This window comes from Bombyx mori, chromosome 24, assembly GCF_030269925.1.
Source record: "Bombyx mori chromosome 24, ASM3026992v2".
In the NCBI taxonomy this organism is placed as follows: Eukaryota; Metazoa; Arthropoda; class Insecta; order Lepidoptera; family Bombycidae; genus Bombyx; species Bombyx mori.
In genome coordinates this window covers 17,280,633-17,301,267 of record NC_085130.1, presented here as the reverse complement: position 1 = coordinate 17,301,267, position 20,635 = coordinate 17,280,633, and the positions used below count along the sequence as shown (strand labels likewise).

General features: G+C 38.1%; 1 long non-coding RNA gene across 1 annotated transcript; it reads right to left on the bottom strand.

Moving 5' to 3' along the window:
- Positions 1-194: 194 nt before the first annotated feature.
- On the bottom strand, positions 195-20,586 carry LOC101742349 (uncharacterized). The gene is made up of 5 exons (XR_005246170.2): positions 20,405-20,586; positions 17,981-18,478; positions 16,277-16,318; positions 12,082-12,253; positions 195-11,126 (listed from the first exon to the last, which is right to left on the bottom strand). It is a non-coding gene; the product is annotated as an uncharacterized LOC101742349 (long non-coding RNA).
- Between the last annotated feature and the right edge of the window lie 49 nt (positions 20,587-20,635).

Genomic DNA, 20,635 nt, shown 5'->3' with positions numbered 1-20,635 from the left:
AAAAGCCCATTTTTTTTATTTGGCAAGTAGTATAAAACTTTCAAATCAGAGCTTTATTTAATGCAGAGCTAAGGCAGTTTTAAGCTTACATCTCTAGCACGTCAACGTGGAAACTTAACCGTTTAGTTAACTGTAATCGTTGTGTGTAGCGGCCTGTGTCAAAGGCGTGTTTATTTCTAAAATAAGAGTCGAAATATTTTAATTAAATCTTTATTTTAATTGAGCAATAGCAAACATTTTCAATTATAATTTCTAATAATTTATTTCGTATATATAAATATAGTCTAACGATATTATAACATCAACTTTAATTTAATTATCGATGCGAATGAACATTTTACTTTAGAAAACAATCAGTTAGACAACAAAAAGTTAATCCACAATTTTGCTGTACAAGTACCTTTTTATTATCGTACAACGACAAAGGATTCTTTAAAAGATGCAGATAAATGTAAATAATTTTTGAAATATTATTTAAATCAAACCAGTACATAAATATTTTAGTTGCCATAAAACGAATAAATTTCTATTTGACTGACAGCAAATTTGGCGGGAACTCCTCTCTTAGGCAAACGAATATCTTCCTCAATTTATTTATTTTCCTTATTGCATAAAATGAAACATTATCAAAATAATACAATTTTTATTGTTACAAATTTCTTTAAATTCCCAATAGTGCGACGAACAACGGACTGAAATTCAATATAATTGAATGAGGTCTTAATAATATGTAACCTAGGTATTTTGCAAAAAAAAAAACAATTGCATTTGTTCTAAATAAGAATCGAGACAAATGACTAGATACTATTTTATAGATCTATTAGAAAGATTTTATGTACTTTTTCTATATATATTTTATAAATAATGTATATATGCCGTATTTCATTCTCATTTTACATCTTTTTTTCTTTTTTACTGGCCGGCTTTTACTGTGCGATTCTGATATTTCTTATTGCAGTTAACAACTTCTATAGCACGGCATTTTACAACACGCTTCCACTCTAACACGAAAAGAAGATTTCCCCAAAACCCTCTCATTGCACGGTCTTTCTACAACACAATGATGAGATTTTTGTTTAAAAATATTTACAAAATTACACTATGCACTATGCACTATGAACACACAATAAATGGGAATAACCGAAATTTTACTGTTCATTTTTTTCATGTATAATACGTAAAAATCACATACAGGCATAGTTGAGATGTTTCATTCAGAAAAAATCTGCCTTTTAAACAGACTTCAAAAAAGGAGAAGGTTCTCAATTCGACTGTATGTTTTTTTTTATGTTTCTTACGTCATAACTTTGACTGGGTGAATCGATTTTGATGATTCTTTTTTTATTAGAAAGTTGACGTTTCCCGTGTGGTCTCATTTCAATTTAGTCCAGATCTGATAATGGTATCCATGAGAAGACCAGATAAGTCTTAAATTTGCATTAAATACGTGCGCGACAAATAGATGAATAACACAATAACTCAATATCACACCAACCGATTTCTATGATTATTGCTTTTAGTGTGTATTAATTTGTTTTGGAATATCTTTTTTTTTCTATTTGAAGTCGGTTTTTGTTAAAGCATGTCTATTTACAATTATTATTTTATTGACGTCTATAGTTTCATATAACACTGTTTCGCAAAACAGCAGAGATATTTTGTTGGAACGTATCTATAGTGTTATTTTGTCTATCAAACATAACAGACAAATGTTTGTAGGAAGTCATCGAAACAAGGAGCCTCAAAAGTCGAGATATGAACTAAATACGGGCTTTTGAAATTTGGTGCAGTTTTATTTTATTTTATTTTTTTGCCCATGTAGGCAGACGAGCGCACGGCCCACCTGAAGGTGAGTGGTTATCGTCGCCCATGGACTTCAGCAATGCCACGGGCAGAGCCAAGCCGCTGCCTACCGCTAAAGACTAACTTATAGAGACTAACTTTTTTTTTACGATTGAAGGATTATGCTTGGATTTCCAATTTCACCAGGACAGATGGGCGAGCAAAGCCTCAGTTAGGAGGGGAATCTGAGGGCACCACGGAAGCTGCCATAAAGAGATCGATTCTACAAGGGCTCTTGCATCAAAACTACGATTTGCTTCTCAGAGGGCGAAAAGGTCAACCAATTCTCTTTGGACACATAACGCGATCAAACACGCTCTTATTGGAGAAGCAGTGGATTTTGGAACCGATAAAGGGGAAGTGATTTTGATGCTGAATTCCACCACGATGCTTTAGAACAGCGGTCGGGGAGCCGGGGTAAATTACCCCAAAAGGGGTAAAATGAAATTTTGGGGGGTAAAAATGAAACTTTTGTGAGTAAAAAGTATATATTGAAGTGAAACTTCTTTAGGATCGTTGTGATTTCAAACTCGATGAAACGAAATGAAACAAAACGAAATTTTTTCGTCTAATAATACAAGAAAAATATCATATGAATTATAAAATAACAAGAAATTATCATTTACTTATATTGATGTGAAACATCTATAGCCGCACGTAAAACCGATTTCTGGTATATATGATGGTATATATATACAGTCTATATGCAGTAGTGTGTACGGTGTGGCGACGCGTCGCCATGCGCAATCGACTGTGCGATTCTCTCCCACTCGATCCGGCGTTAAGCCATCTCTCTCGCTACACTGAGCTCGGATACCTATAGTGTATACTCCGTAGTGTATACAGTGTTGTTTACTACAGTACACATAACCTGTGTTTTACTTGAAAACAAATTATTTTTTCGTAATATTTTATTTTATCATTATGACATATTTAGTTCCTATCACAATCTGTTCTTTTCTGCATATTTTTACAAAATAATGTCGATGTTTCACATCTGCCAGGCGTCCCGTGACGGCTCATTTTTTTTCTGTGGTGGCGATTTTTTTTCCTCAACTATATATTACATATATTACTATTATTACCGTTATGTTTTACTAGGTATTGGCATTACATTGATAAATTGAATAAATGATGTTTAAATTTAATTTTTAGTTATTGTTTTCTTTTCAAAATTATCATGGGGGCTATAATATGAAAGATGCTAAAAAGAAGCGATTACGTTTTTTTTCTTTTGTTCTTCGTCATGGGGTAATATCAACTTACACAAAAATATTTTGGGGTAATAATTAAAAAAGTTCCCCGACCGCTGCTTTAGAAGTATTGTGGAGACGCCAACAGAAATCCCACAACGATCCCGAGATAAGAGTCCATGGAGACAAATCTTTTAAGACCACGAATGTCTAATAGTGAGGGTATGATTTTACGACATATTTGCTACTTTACAGGAGAGCTAAAGGTTTAAAGAAAAACAAATCATAACAAAAAAAAAATTTCTTTAGCTTTTTTGGAATGGAGTAAACTCAATTGATTCAATTAACTATGACGTCGAGATGTGTTGTACTACTATGGTAAGATACCGTCAAACAGAAGGCCAGCGCTATAGCGCTTATAGCGCTGGCGCTCTGTGTGACGGCGCTATAGCGCTGGCGCTCTGTTTGACAGTATCTTACCATAGTATTACAACACATCCCGGCGTCATAGCGCGGCGTTAGTTTAGCGCTCTGACGCGCGCTAAGTACGCGTTCTGTTTGACGAAGCCTTTAATTACAAAGATAAATGTCGCGTGTTTCATGTTTAACTCCTACTGCAAATATGACTCATGATACAAATCGTTCTAGCAAGCGAAGCGGCTAAGTTTTTTTTTTTCAAACCGTTTTTTTTTATTTTACAAATTAATTCGTCTTATAAAAAAAGTTATAATAAAAATTACAAAAAATACTATCATTTTATTTTACGTTATTAATAACTGTGCCGTCTTCGCGGCAAATTTTAAATCTGACATTTTACAACGCCAATCGATCTCCACGTTCGGATCCAGCAAATGACAGCGAAGCTACATCGCATGCACACACACATCGATTACGAACGGGAGCCGAGCAACACGCAACCGAATCTAGAACATTTAAACTTAACCGAAATCGACGACCGCGGGTGAAGTTAAATTATAATACATTAACAAGGCCTAGTGATTCTAGAACAGTGCACGCGTCCAGGAGCTCCGTGTGGCAGTCCCAGGTGCGTATGTGCATTTACACTATTTGTTGAATCCTAGACGTACATCGGGGACCTAGGATACCTTGCTGGGCAAGTTCCGTATCCATCCCCGACCAGGGATCGATTGGTTTGTCCAGACCCAGTGTGTGTGTCGCGACGATAACCGGCTAAAACAAACTACCGAGCCGGGAACTAACGTCTCACATACATTTTATGGTGCCGAAACCCGGGAAATCTACCGTCACAGCAAAATACAAGTTCTTAAATTTAACTAGTATTTAACGTAACTACTTTTTAACCGCTTTCTTAATTATATTACGATCAATTTCATTAGGCCTAAGACAATACGAATCACGTCATCAATCCACTGTGCAAATTAATTGCAATCCGTAACGCTGTGCATACAATCAAATAACATAACGGTGTATGTACTTCATTCTCTTCAGTGCATTAATTTGTAAAATTCATTATATTAAACGTAAAAGAGAATCTAATAAATAATTCTAGATTAATTGTCGTCAACTTTACGAGGATACCCTCCGTCTTCGTTTGTTGAACGTATAACGCTGCATTGTTCGCCCATCAGTTAATTATGCATCTTGGTACAAAGTTATATTCTTATAAATATAATTGTTGTGCTAACACCGATTTTAAATAATATCACGTTTGGTTTAATTTTAAAACATTTAAATTTAAATCTAAACCTATACCAATCTTGTTTTGTCACGATCAAATACCGTCCACGTATTGACAAATTAATGAGTTACTTTGTGAATTTTTATTTTATTTAGTTTTTCGTTTCCGTACTACCTACCTACCTATAAATGTCGTTTGGTGATTACGGTTCTTTGTGTTTGCGATATTATTCTAATACTTACAACTCAGGTATACGAACACATACGTCATCTTTTACCTGAGTTATTCAATTGCAAATGGGTTATTGACCTTGTAGTTTTATCCTTTTGTATTGGTTGCGTAATTACAAAACATTTTACATTACAAAAACATTTTACATTAATCGTTCATTTTCCTTCAAATATTCATAGTACTTATTTTCTAATTTTTTATTTTTTTGTTTTATTTTTTTTGAATTCAATTGAAATAACATCGTAGCTCCGATTAAGAATGTCACATTCCGTGAAACGGAAGGTATCGTGTGCTGTACTTAAGAAAAGTAAATCGAGGTCGATGGACACAGATGAAATTTCGGTTCAGGACCTACCAGTATTGCGACGGAAGCGTACTTTATCTTTAAATCGATTAAAGAAAACCTTAGTTATTGCCCGAGCGGCTAAATATGATCCGGAACAATGTAACACCTTCCTTGCTTGTTTTCCGGAAGTAAAAAAAGTTGTTAGTGCCTTTGAGGCTGCATACGGTGACATTATATCACTGATAGACAGTTGCGATGAGGAGGCTGAGGACCTGCTTCGCATGGAATTTGATGATATTTATATGGAGATTCTTTCTATATATAGGCAGTTGACTATCAAAACGGGTAGTGAATTGAACACTTCGCTAGAATCTTCCAAGGTAACAAGTCACAACATAAAACTTCCTAAAATTTCTGTACCGCAGTTTTCAGGTGAAATAAAAGGTTGGCCTAAATTCCATGACGTATTCCACTCCCTCATTCATAACAACGCAACACTTACGGACTCAGAGCGTATGCATTATCTAATATCAAGTTTGTCTGGAGATGCCGTGGCACTCATACGCTCCTTCCCTTATGAAGGGAAATTCTATCAGGAGGCTTATCAAACATTGATTGATCGTTATCAAAATAAGCGTGATTTAGCTTTCACCTGTTGGAAAGAAATACTTAATGTAAATTTAAAATTAAATTCTCCATCTGACTTTCGACGTAGTCTTGATTTGTTTAACGAAAATTTATCGATATTGAAAGGGTTAAACCTACCAACTGACAGTTGGGATTTTATACTTAGCTACTTAGTTCTTTCAAAGCTGGACTCAAACACTCGTCGTGCTTTTGAAATACAATTTTCAGATTCTGAGTTGACAGCCTTCAACGACCTCAAACGATTTTTACAAAACAAATGCGAAGCCCTTATACGCGATAGCCACTTCTTTGTTCATGATCGTCCTGCTCCGGATAAGCCACGTTCTGCTGCGATTCATAACGTCGTTTCATTCAATAAAAAACCGGTTTCTACTTTTTTATCAAACACCCCACCGAAGAAGAACGATTCTAAGGATATGCTGACACCAACTACCGTAGTAAATTCTACTCCACCGACACTCAAGTGCTCGTACTGTGACGGTGAGCACACTATAGTCTCTTGCGAATCATTTTCACAAAAATCGGTAGATGATAGATACAATCATGCGAAGCTTCATCGATGGTGTTTCAATTGCTTACGCGCCTCGCATCAATTAAAAAATTGTAAATCTATCTTCAGATGTAAAATTTGTAGACAGAACCATCACACGCTTCTCCACAGAGATTTCTGTGACACTGTCCACGAGGACGTGACCAAGAGTCATTCATCGATTAATCGACTGCCACCGTCTTCTAGTCAAGAGCCACAAACGCAGGCTTTTACAAACATGAATGGTAGCTCTGTAGTTCTGCTGGCTACTGCTAACGTTGAAGTGCGTGACTCATCTGGTCACTTTCATACTCTTCGCGCACTCATCGACCCTGGTAGTCAGTCACATTTCATTTCTAATCAAGCTATGGAACGATTGGGCTTAAAGCCTAAGCAAACTTCGCGAAATGTTTGTGGCTTGGGGCAATCATCGACGTCAGTGACTGGAATGGTGGAGCTTCAACTTGGAGTTCATCAAAAGAATTTATTTAATTTAACGGCTCTCATCTTACCATCTATTTGTGCACAAATGCCCACTGCTCGTCTTGATCTTTCTTCATGCGAACACCTACGTAATTTGCGACTCGCTGATCCGAATTATAATAAGCCTGGACCAATAGATCTGCTTATCGGTGCTGAAATGTTTTCAACGCTGTTACTACCCGGAAATATTTCAAGTAGTCCTCATGAACCCTCAGCCTTGAACACCATCTTCGGTTGGATCCTGATGGGAAGTGTCAAATGCAGGGATGAGACAAAACACTCAAATTCTTTTTTTCTAAGAGAACACGATACTCCTCTCCATGAGGAATTGAGGAGACTGTGGGAGTTGGAGGTCATACCTAAATCATCAGTTCTAACGCCGGACGAGCAGCAATGTGAGAAACTTTTCACTGAAACCCACGCTCGAGGTACATCTGGAAGGTACATCGTTTCTTTGCCGTTTAGGCAGAGGGATGGGGAGTTACAGTTTCCGGGTTCGCGTGAAAATGCATTGCGAAGATTTCATTCATTGGAACGAAGACTTCTTTCAAACCCAAACCTTCATGAGCAGTATTCGGACTTCATGCTGGACTACTTAAATAATGGTCACATGACCCGTGTCTCAGCCACCGACCTGCATAAGGGAAAATATTACATTCCTCATCATTGTGTTTTTCGTCCTGGCAGTTCAACTACTCAATTGAGGGTGGTTTTCGATGCTTCTGCTAAGGACGCTCGAGGGATTTCACTTAACGATTCCTTATTAATAGGCCCAAATTACAGACTAATATTACAGAAATCCTTTTGAGATTTCGCGGCTACCCCGTTGTTTTTACAGCGGATATAAAGCAAATGTTCAGGAATATTATTCAACAGGAACAGGATCGTGGTTTCCAGAGGATATTTTGGCGTTTTAATCAATTTGAACCGGTTCAGGAGTATGAGTTGAATACCGTTACCTATGGAGTGGCGTCTTCTCCGTTCCTGGCGTGCAGAACAATTAAGCAACTCGTCCACGATGAAGGTTCTTGTTTTCCATGTGCTGTTTTTCCTCTTACTTCTTCCATTTACGTTGACGATGTGGCCCATGGAGCCTCAAGTTTGGGTGAAGCCGAGTTGATTAAATCTGACGTCATTCATTTATTGAAGAAGGGAGGTTTTGAATTACGGAAATGGGCAAGTAACAAGAAAGAGTTACTTGCAGACATACCTCCTGAACATTGCGTAACCGATTTTGTATCATTAGATATAGAAATTACCCCTTCTCACAAAATATTGGGTTTGAAGTGGGAACCTCTTCCGGACATCTTTTCTTTCCAAGTTAATGTTCTTCACAGAGAATGTACCAAGCGTACCATTCTAAGTGAGGTGGCTCGTATTTATGACCCTTTGGGCTTTCTCTGTCCTTTGACGTTCATTCCCAAGTTATTGGTTCAGCGTTTGTGGGTCTTGAGTGTTGGGTGGGATGATGTCCCTCCTGACGACATAGTGCGTCATTGGAACCTGTACGTAGCCGAGCTTCCACTTATTGAACGTATTCGTATTCCTAGATGTATATCGACCACTGGAAGCATGGAATCGTACCAATTACATGGTTTTGCTGACAGTTCGGAGGCTGGCTATGGAGCTGTGGTTTATCTTCGAACTCTTAATTCCGATGGTCATATAGGAGTATCCTTTTTATGTGCTAAGTCTCGCGTGGCCCCAATTAAGAGAGTTTCATTGCCGAGACTAGAGCTCTGCGCTGCGGTTCTGCTCGCTGACCTGCTCAAATTCGTAAAAGAAGTGTATGTACCGTTACTTCCGCTTTCTGATACATTTGCTTGGTCAGATTCAACGGTAACTCTGTCATGGATTCGTGGCCATTCCTCGCGTTGGAAAACATTTGTTGCTAATAGGGTTAGTCATATCCAAGAAACTGTCCCCGAAACTCACTGGAATCACGTGCGCTCTAATGAAAATCCTGCGGACATAGCTTCCCGCGGTATGTGTCCGAGCGACCTACTCCAAAGTGAGTTATGGTGGGCGGGACCGAGCTGGCTTCGGCAACCTTCATCTTCATGGCCTTCAAATTCCGGTCTCGAGGTGAACGAGACTGATATGCTTGCCGAGGAACGCTGTTTTTCGTTGGTCGTGAATGATGAACCTAACTTTATCGATTCTTTGCTCGAAAGGTTTTCATCAATTCGTAAGGTTCAACGTATTATTGGTTATTGTCTTCGTTTTATCAGAAATGCTAACAAAAAACAGACACGTGTTCCGGGTACCTTTTTAGGTCGTGCAGAACTTCATGGGGCCCTGATGACGATTACCAAGCGAATTCAATTTCTCAACTTTCAGGATGAAATTCGTAAGCTCGAGAATGGTGTACCATTACCTAAACCGTGGAGAAAACTCAATCCATTCCTGGACGACCAAGGAGTTGTCAGGGTGGGCGGCCGTTTGTCTCGTTCTGGTCTTGAGTTTAGTCATAAGCATCCTGCTCTGTTGCCGCGTCATTCTAGGTTCACATACATGATCATCGAAGCAATTCACAAAGAGAATTGTCATCCTGGGTTGGGAACGACACAATATCTTTTGATGCAGCTGTTTTGGGTATTCTCTTCTAAACGTGCTATTCGTCATTGCTTGTCAAAATGTGTTTCGTGTTATAAAACTAATCCGAAATTATTGGAACCATTCATGAGTGACTTGCCGGCTTCTCGTGTGAATCAAGTCAAACCATTCTCTATTGTTGGCGTGGACTACGCAGGTCCATTCCAAATCAAACTCGGTAAGCATCGCGGTGCCAAAATCGGTAAGGCCTATTTGTGCCTATTCGTATGTTTTAGTACCAAAGCAGTTCATTTGGAAGTGGTTAGTGAGCTCTCGTCCGAAGCCTTTATTGCTGCCCTGCGCCGTTTTGTTGGGAGACGCGATAGGGTGAATGTTATACACTCCGATTGTGGTACGAATTTTATTGGAGCTCAGAAGATCCTTAATCTTTATATGAATTCTGCTTCTGAGTCTCAAAACATTGAATTTAAATTCAATCCCCCTTCTGCTCCACATTTCGGAGGTGTATGGGAAATACAAATTAAAGCAGCTAAAACTCACTTACATCGTATTATAGGTAATCAAACTTTAACGTTCGAAGAGTTAACAACACTTTTCGTTCAAATCGAAGCTTTGCTAAATTCTCGGCCGCTTTGCTCTTTGAGTTCAGATCCTAACGATTTGAACGTTTTAACGCCGGGACATTTCTTGGTTCTGGAACCACTTACCGCCGTTCCAGATTCTAACTTGTTGGATGATCAGATGTCTAGATTGAATCGCTGGCAATTGATTCAACGTTTCCAGCGGCATTTCTGGCAACGCTGGAAGTCCGAGTATCTGCATTCCCTAACTCAGAGAGCAAAGTGGAACAAAAGAGGCGAAACTTTGAATGATGGTTCTGTTGTACTGATTAAGAGTGAAAGTACAATGCCGTTGCACTGGCCTTTAGCTCGTGTCTCCAAGCTTCACGCCAGCCCTGATGGCGTGGTTCGTATTGCCACTGTCCGTACAGCCAATGGCAAATTCTACACTAGGCCATTAACGAAGTTAGCTCCCCTACCTATTTATTCTGATTAACTAAAATTCTAAAATTATTAAAATTGTATTGTCTTTAATTTAATTTAGATGTAGGTTTCTTTAGTAATTTCTTTAGTTTTCATTTTATCATTTAACTTAGTGGAAAATCCAATAACTTGTATTTTGGTGGGCGGTATGTGCCGTCTTCGCGGCAAATTTTAAATCTGACATTTTACAACGCCAATCGATCTCCACGTTCGGATCCAGCAAATGACAGCGAAGCTACATCGCATGCACACACACATCGATTACGAACGGGAGCCGAGCAACACGCAACCGAATCTAGAACATTTAAACTTAACCGAAATCGACGACCGCGGGTGAAGTTAAATTATAATACATTAACAAGGCCTAGTGATTCTAGAACAGTGCACGCGTCCAGGAGCTCCGTGTGGCAGTCCCAGGTGCGTATGTGCATTTACACTATTTGTTGAATCCTAGACGTACATCGGGGACCTAGGATACCTTGCTGGGCAAGTTCCGTATCCATCCCCGACCAGGGATCGATTGGTTTGTCCAGACCCAGTGTGTGTGTCGCGACGATAACCGGCTAAAACAAACTACCGAGCCGGGAACTAACGTCTCACATACAATAACAAAAAAAACATTGATCCAGTCAGCGCTTTTTACTTCCTTTATCACCTGTAAATGAAAATAACATAGGTATAAAGATTACTTTAATTACTTTATTAGGTAATATACTTGTGGTAGGACCTCTTGTGAGACCGCGCGGGTGTGTACGCCCTGCCTATTTCTGCCGTGAAGTAGTAATGCGTTTCGGTTTGAAGGGCGGGGCAGCCGTTGTAACTATAATGTGACCTTAGAACTTATATGTCAAAGTGGGTGGCGCGGTTGTAGATGTCTATGGGCTCCAGTAACCACTTACGTTACGCCACGACGTTACGCCGTGCGCTTATTCACAAACACTACACAAGCGCAACGTGTGAATGGGTTGAACGCGAGCTACATGATAGGCGACGTGGGGGGTGTTACGTTTTATTTTCGTTACGGAATTTCTTGATTCGGTCGCCGCGCTCAAAGCCGTCAAAGGGTATGTATCGACAATTAATGTCGTTATTTCGATATTGTGGTAGATTCATCAAAGCAACTCTCTTGCTGGGGCTAGTGTTAACAACGTCGTCAGGTTTGGGCCACGTGAGCTCACCTACTAGTTAAGGTTATGCTGAAATGGTCTCTCTTAGACCATCAACGTAGGTAGGAAAAAAAAGCGCAAGACATTCCATCATGAGGACCTCTCCATTGTTACTGTAGTATACTTAAAAATGAGTCGTTGGAAAAAGTAAGTTTGTATTACTGTCACTATGGAAGACAATCATAATAATTGAAAGAATGATGACGTGTTCATTTTTAAAAACACTGACTGGTAGCTGATGATATAAGGAGTAACTTAGGCTAAACTGGGTAACTTTTTTTAAGACTATCTTCGCCCCGCGGCGTCACCCGCGGTACGACAATAACCGCGGCTAACATCGCGGGACTCAACTATTTCAATAATAAAATTTAATGTTTCCGAAGCGAAGCGATGGCGGGTCGCTGGTTCATACATATACATCTTTAAAATCCAAACGCGGCTTACCTTCGATCAGGCGTCCTTCCGGCAATTGGGGCACGTCTGTTTCTCCTGAAGCCAGGGCATGATGCACTGCGAGTGGAAATTGTGGGTGCACGGTAGGGCCATCAGCTCCTGATCCTTCAGCATGATCTCGAAGCAGATGGAGCACTCTTCCAACGACCACGAGCGCTTACGGCTGTTGGGTTGTTCATGTGTCACACTATAGTAGAATTATTTTGTCCGTGCAGTTTGGGTCATAACACATAGCCCGGCTGGTCAATAGATGTCGCTAGATTAAAAATGTAAAACGGGCCATCGTTTGTTGCAAACAAAAACTATAACAACCCCCATTGTCGAAATGTTAAGATGTCTATGGATTATGACGGTAACCACTTAACATTAGGATTTTTGTTAAACCACCATTCACTGTAATAAGTGACGCAGTGGTCCACAGTCTACATAAACTTGATTGAAAGTCTCCATTTGTCGAAATGCGGGTTGCCGACGAATGTTGATTGTACAGTCAACGCAATGAGACCGTTTATCGTCGATGATAAAGTATTATGTTGCATTTTGTACTTTGACTCATAACATAATGTCTCACCACCACTACTTCGTATACCGCCCCGCCGCCGTGTACCTACCTGCCTTCGATGACTCGTTTGTTTTTATCGATAATGGCGTTGCGTCCACGCAACATGCTCACCTCCCTAGCTGGGCTATGTTTTATTACCCAAACTGGACGGACAAAACAATTTTACTATAGCATTCATTGTTGCCAAGTGGTTACCGGAGCCCATAGACAAATAAATAAATATTTACTAACAATCACGCCACGTTAACTGGTCCCGTGCTAAGTTCGTAAAGAACTTGTGTTACAGGTACCAGATAACGGAAATAAATGTAAGATTTTTATTATACACATCGACGCTTGAAAGGCAAACGTGACTAACCGACAACGCGTGAACTTTACAGTAGACTAATTTAAAGTTGAAATTAATTGAAAATATACCTGAGAAATACCTATAAAAAATTCTATTTTAATCTAGCTGTAGGATTGAAATGATTTTAATAGACCTAGAAATATATTTTTTTTGCACATCGAATATGGTTATTGCCTATCATTTATGTACAAAGCAGTTATTGTCGCTTAGTCACATTCGCCTTTCAAGCGTCAACATACTACATTTAATATACATCCATAACCCTGGAAAATACATTTTATATTTATCATACAAATATCTTCCCTTGGCGGGATTCGGACCCGCGACCCCCTTGTGTAGTGACCAGATGTCACTTACTACTTACCAGTACTACACCAGACGGCCCTAAAATGCATCGTAAATGTCGCCACTCACCTTGAGACAATATTTTTACAGTCCAGTTGTAACAGTACAATGGCTGCCATACCCTTCAAACCGTAGCGCATTACTGCTTCACGGCAGAAATAGGCAGGGCGGTGGTACCTACCCGCGCGGACTCACAACACGTCCTGCCCCAGTAACTACGCAAAATATAATTTTGCGGGTCTGATTTTTATTACACGATGTTATTCCTTCACCGTGGAAGTCGGTCGTGATAGTTAAGTGCGTTTTTCAACGCCTTTCTTGGTGGGAAAGAGACGGACTGATGCTGTTCTAGATGGTCACGCCGACTCAAAATGAACTTCAACACCAAAATCTTAAAAAAAAACTGCTACAGAGCAAGAAGCGTATTCCAAAAAAAAAAAAAAAACTGTACGATAATTCTGTGTAAAAGCTATTTTGGGCAATGCGCGGAATACTTTTTCTGTTATGATTTCTGGGAGACCATGCAACTATTTTAATGGAGTTAACATTTCAAACACTACAATTACATATCGGTTATATATTAATTCAACTTTAGAAATTACGGTAAGGCTGTATGATGATACGATTGATTAGTACCTTACATACTATACATAAAATATGTATATCATCACCGTCATCATCAGCCTGTTTTTTTTAAAGGGATTTTATGACCTGGTAACTAAGACTTTTAGGTCATGTCTTATTTTAATTTATATTCTTATTTTTATGAAAAATAATAATACAGAGTGAAATGAATTGAAATGAGGATGATTAATTTGGTACATTAATCAACTGGGATAAAATTAAATGAAATGAGATGAGATATAATCTCAGTAAAATGGTGGTGATTTACTGGGATTTTTTTGAGTGGACTTTTTGGAGGATCCCGAGAAGTTACGTCCAGCGGCTTTGTTCCATTTTCCCACATTTGTGCACTTTCACAGATACTAAACAGTTAATAAACCGCCGTTATTACACATTTAAGCCTGAAGAAACACTAAATAGACATAATAAAACAAATCACACAACTTCACTCCTCGCGTTCCCGCCAAAAAGTCATAATCAGCCTATAGTAATCCACTGCTACAGATTAGTAAGCTAAAGTGGCAATGGGCTGGCCGTATTAGCCGGAGAACAGTTGGGATAAATGCGTTCTTGAGTGAAGACCACGGGCAAACGTAGCGTAAGACATCCTCAGGCTCGGATGAGTGACGTTCTATGAAGGGTAGCTGGCAAAAGCTGGATTAGGGAAACCGTAGGTGTTTTCCGAGCGCTATGACATGTCCTTCTTCAAACGAGGCTTGCGGAGAGTACTTTATGGTAGGCAGCGGCTTGGCTCTGCCCCTGGCATTGCTGACGTCCATGAGCGACGGTGACCACTTACCATCAGGTGGGCCGTATGCTCGTCTGCCTACAAAAAACGAGGATCCTATAACGGATCCCCGATCCTGCGGACTGAATGGAAAATAGTTGACGTCGCCCAAAACACGTCATTACGGATCCTCCCGATCCACTAACGCTAAAATGGTCTCAAGACCATCAGCTTAGGTACGAAAAAAATAAATAAAGTAGCGTGCAACACTGTCATATCGGGTCGTATTCGGGTGTAATCGGGTGCGATCGGAATTCCCGCAGGTGTCATCTGACGTCACACCAGCAACATTGGCGCGCCAATTTAAATTAAACATAAAATCGAAATTTTTAGTATAATTTGTATAGTCTTATAGTGCTCAGCGCCATTTCCTCCTTTTTTTAAAACGCTTTTATTAGCTTCGGACGTATGTATGCAACGGAATCTTTGAACATGATTTCGACCCCCTTCAAAACGTCGGATTAACTCGAAATTTGGTATACTTATTAAGGACCGATGAAAATTCAATATTAAAAAAAAACATAGAAAAAATATAAATTCAACTAAAAAATTAAAAATAAAGAATAGTTAAGAAATACGCTTTTATAGAAAGTCCAACTAAAAAATAGAAAAAAAAAATTAATCTATTTGAATTAAAAATAGTGTAAGAAAAAATTATTCTATTGTAAAAAAAGCGTGAGGTGCGTGGTATCAGTAGTTATAAATATTTTATGAACAGATATGAGTAGAAGGGTTATTTTAATAATATCCTGAAAAGCATCCCACGCTTTTTTTTTTACACTATTTTTAATTCAAATTTATTACAATTTATTTTGTTTGTTTTTAATATATATATTTTTTTATTGCCTTCGTAGGCAGACGAGCATACGGCCCACCTGATGGTAAGTGGTCACCGTCGCTCATGGACGTCAGCAATGCCAGGGGCAGAGCCAAGCCGCTGCCTACAATACACCTAAAACAACTTTTATATATTCTGAGTGAAAATTTCCCGCCAATACGGAGAGAAAATAACAAACCACAATCGCGTTCAGTGGAAATTGAACAGACCTATTGTCCAACAGTGCATTGCTATAGGCTGATGACGACAATGACGTATATAATACATAATTGAGGCCGTTAGCAGAAAAGTGGCCTAACCCACAATTCATATTTATGCATTCATATTGCAATTTATTTAAAACATAATAAATTTTGATGCAAAATCGACCTATCCCTAGTTTCCTTACATAGACAACAGATGACTTTTTAAATATCATTTTGGCGCGTATTTTTTTGCTTCCAAAGTATTGTAAAGGTAAAGTCGAACCTCATTATTCCCATACTAACTATTGTGAGCTAAGGCCACTTTTGTACTTACGACCTCAATTATAGAGGTTAGTAAAGTTAGAAAAGAAAAAAATACACACGTATTAAGGTGGGTAGTACGAAACAAGTTATCACAAAAAATTAAATACGATATTTTTTTACAAACCAAAAACCAAAAAAACAAAAACAAAGAAAAAAAAAAAGAAGGACTCACAAGTGCTCATCCCTTAGCCTATTTATCTGGCTGTCTTCCGCTCTGCGAAAAATATCAGCTATTACCGTAACCAGTATCGCGTTAGTATCAATTCGATTAACGTATAACACGTATTTTCATTTATTATTAGGCTCTCACTATACTTCTTTAAATAACACAACGGCTAATAAAATTTATTACGTGGAAATGCGTAATTATTCAAATTGTTGCCGAAAATATCGGAAACAAAGAAAAAAATTCAAAATTCTTTTACGCTTTGATCACGCGTTTCTCTATTGTCATCACTACATTATTTCCGACGTCTAGAAAATACTTCACATTTATAGTGGTCACGGACAAAAACCCACAGAAACAGCCCACTGAGTTTCTCGCCGGATTATCTGAGCGGGTGGTAGATTCTGCGAAGCACCGCTCTGGCTAGGGCTAGAGTTAGGGCTTGTACACATAGCTGCGTTGCGACGTCGCATCGTAAAAATCTACGAGCTCCCACGACGCATCGTAAAAATCTACAAGCTTCCACGACGCATCAGAACTTATATCTCAAGGTGAGTGGCGCATTTACGTTGTGGATGTCTATGGGCTCCAGTAACCACTTAACACCAGGTGGGCTGTGAGCTCGTCCACTAAACTAAGAAATAAAAAAAAAAAAATTTAAATACAATTGTGAAACGCCTTGCCGCACGAATTCTTGTCGTAGTTTTGTGTGCCTATGTGTGTGTAGTGTTGTATGATGACAATGGTCAAGTATCACCAAAATATTTAACTGATCTAATGAAACAGGATTCAACGATTTTGAAAAATGTATTTATTTTCATATGAACGACAAGATGTATGATTTATTTGTTAAAATGAATCTACAAAATACAACAATCAGCCATGATAGCTTAAACACCAATCAGAGCGAATTACGTCACGCCTCAGTAAACGTCATCTTGTTTCGTTTGAGCTTACGCGCGATCACTGCAATTTTAACAAAAAAAAACTATTGTTTTCGCTTTAATCATAGAATAATAAAATAAATTTTGAAAATTAGTCATTATGCCTATTCGCATCGCGCCGATTCGCAGTTATGTGTACAAGCCCTTAGCAACGTCCATGGGTTAGAACCCCGTAAGCTCACTTAGTCGGCTAGTGAATCTAGTATGACCTCGAGCTTTCTAAAATAGGTAGGAAAAAAGGCCACGAATGACGGAGTAACAGAAATCGATATAATCACTTCGGTGCGCCGCGTAGGACACCGGTGACCTACGAGTTTCCAAGGGTTAAATTAAAAAAACAAAATGTGTGCAATTCACACGTGGTAGAAGTGAAACCTTCCAAAATTAAAATACAATTATCCTAAACGTCTTAAGTATATGTAAAATTTTGTCATTAGTAAATAATTGTAAGGTAGCGCCCTCTGTGAATTGATATTTTAATTTCACGTATAATCCTAAATTAAAATTCACTACAAGAGCTTTCATACACACGTTAGTATTAAAAAATCTCACAGATGGCGCTGTATTAAATAGTATTTCTGTCTCATTCTTTGCTGGCTTCATCCTACACATTTTTGTATTTGTGTCTCTTACCTGTCGTTTTTTCCGTTGCATCCGGTTTGAAATCACAACGATTCTAAAGAAGTTTTCACTTCAAAAAATATATATGAAAATAACAATAACTATTCAGATCCCACAGTATCTTTTGCTAAAATCATTTACTCACTTTCTCCTTGGACTTATCATATGCGTTAATCCACTAAAAAACATCATTAACGGAGACCGTCTCTCCTCAAAGGGCACATCGATAGAAGAATTAGTGATGTCCCATTCCATTTGAATATCGGAATCAGAATCCACTCTTTCCTCGACGTTTTGAAACGACAGATACCCTGTCTCGAGGGTCACACTCCGGTTCTCATGTGACTCATCTAAGTCGCTGATTTCAGAAATGGACGTATCAGTATCGTACGTTGTGTCGTCATCAGATTCTTCAGCGTCATCTGAATAGATCGAACCTGAACCTCTGGTGTCATTGTTCGAAGGTGAATGTGTATCTTCAGTGTTAGACATATCTTGATCACTTGATACGCTATTCGTAGATTCTGAACGGCAGCTAGAAATACTTGTATCCGGCATCGAGTCTTCTATTATGCTTGTATCGGAAGTGCTGTGTTCTGATATCGTGGAATAGCTATCCGAGTCCATTCTATCTGTTAATGGGCTATGAATTGACAAAAATGAGTGATGAAAAGCATATCGACGCTTGAAAGGCAAACGTGACTAAGCGACAATAACAGCTTTGTACATAAATGATAGGCAACAACCATATTCGATGCACAAAAAATATATATTTCTATGTCTATTAAAATCATTTCAATCCTACAGCTAGATTCGTTAAAATATAATTTTTTTCAGGTATTTCAACTTTAAATTAGTCTACTGTAAAGTTCATGCCTTGTCGCTTAGTCATGTTTGCCTTTCAAGCGTTGATATATTATTGTAGTTAGTGCAAATAAATGAGCGGGTTATGGTTTGTGGTGATTTTTTCTGTTTCATTTTATTCATATTGAAATATATAGTAGGTAATAAAAAACCAATAAATAAAAACTACTAAGACAGTGAAGATTGTTATTTAAGCCAAGCTTTGACTATCGGATGCGCAATGCATTTTTTTTATGCCAATGCAAAATGCATTAATAGCATGTACAAATATAAATTCTGAAGGTGTTTACCGAGTATCTAGCCAACTACTATACAAATAAGACTATCAGATTATTGCTATTATATTTTAAAATAATGTACTAAAATTAATTTGATTCGATGCGAAGATGATTTGATTTCATGTTTTAATATTTTAATACAGTTTAGTGGGGAACTATTTATGTAAGCATCTAGTATGGGTAATAACAGCTATTTGTGTATATATCTATTATGGTTCACCTGATGGTAAGTGTTCACTGTCACTCATGGACATCAACAATACCTTAGGATACAGCCAAGCCGCTGCCTACAGTTTTTGGCACCAGTTGTGCTAATGTTAAAACAATAATATTCCCATTTTAGAAGTTTGTAAAAATTACAAATGACCTCAATTCCTTTATAACCTGTATCCACAGTTATCACTACTGAATATCAACATTAAAACTATATCGAGGGGTAAAGGTATTTAGTTAAAGCAACATTTATTACTGGTGGTAGGACCTCTTGTGAGTCCGCGTGGGTAGGTACCACCACCCTGCTTATTTCTGCTGTGAAGCAGTAATGTGGTTCGTTTTGAAGGGTGGGGCAGCCGTTGTAACTATACTAGAGACCTTTTTTTTTTGCTTTGATGGCTGGGCGAGCTCACAGCCCACCTGGTGTTAAGTGGTTAACTTATATCTCAAGGTGGGTGGGGCATTTATGTTGAAGATGTCACATGAGCTCATCCACACATCTAAGCAATAAAAAAATACAATGAAATTATCTTTGTAATTAATGAACCGTTTTATTTGGCATTAGTATTAACGATTCCATTGTTTTAATTAAACGTCAATTATGTTTACTCCATTCAAACACATAGCTTAAGAAATTCTTTTGATATGATATTTTTCCCAATTTTAAACTTTTTTAAGGCTCTCCTGTAAAGTTGCAAAAATGTCGCTTAAGCCAAATAACTTTTTACCCCTCAATAAGTTTCTCCAACTGCTATGTGTTAAGTGATGTGTCAAAAGAAGTTTTTATTTTCGACATTATTAATGCATTATTATCACACTAAAACTGATAGATTGACATGACACCACAATACAAATTTATTTCGTCAATTATCAACTAGTTTTTAAATCTATTCGAAATTATACTTTTATAAAACACCCAAAAAAATTGAGAACACACAATACCTTAAAATAATGATGCAATTTATAATATTTATTCTAATAGTAACTGTTTATGTATGGAAAAATGAATTTCAGGTAGCTTAACACGCTTATATGTATGAAAAAAATAATGGAATCTCTTTAGAAGCGTGCTCAAAAAAGCGCCAAAAAAAGGTAATGTAGGTGGATTTGAAAAAAAAATGGCTTACCGTTTTCTGTTTATGTAATTTTTTTTACGTATTTATGTACCTACGTAAAAAGTTCGAGAATATTACAAAAATATTATTATTACTTACAAAGCACTGTGATCGTTGTATGCCCACGCAGAACTGGTGGAACCCTCAGTATCGGGTTGCTCAGGCCTTTTGCTTAAGAAGTAATACAAAGCAGCACCAACGCCGACACCGACCGCGGCCGCGATCCCAAGGCCGCGACCAGTGCATCCCGTTTTCTGCCTGTCTTCCTCGCGTACACTCATTATTAATTAAAAATAATCGAAATTAAAAAATACCAAGTCAACGAAAATA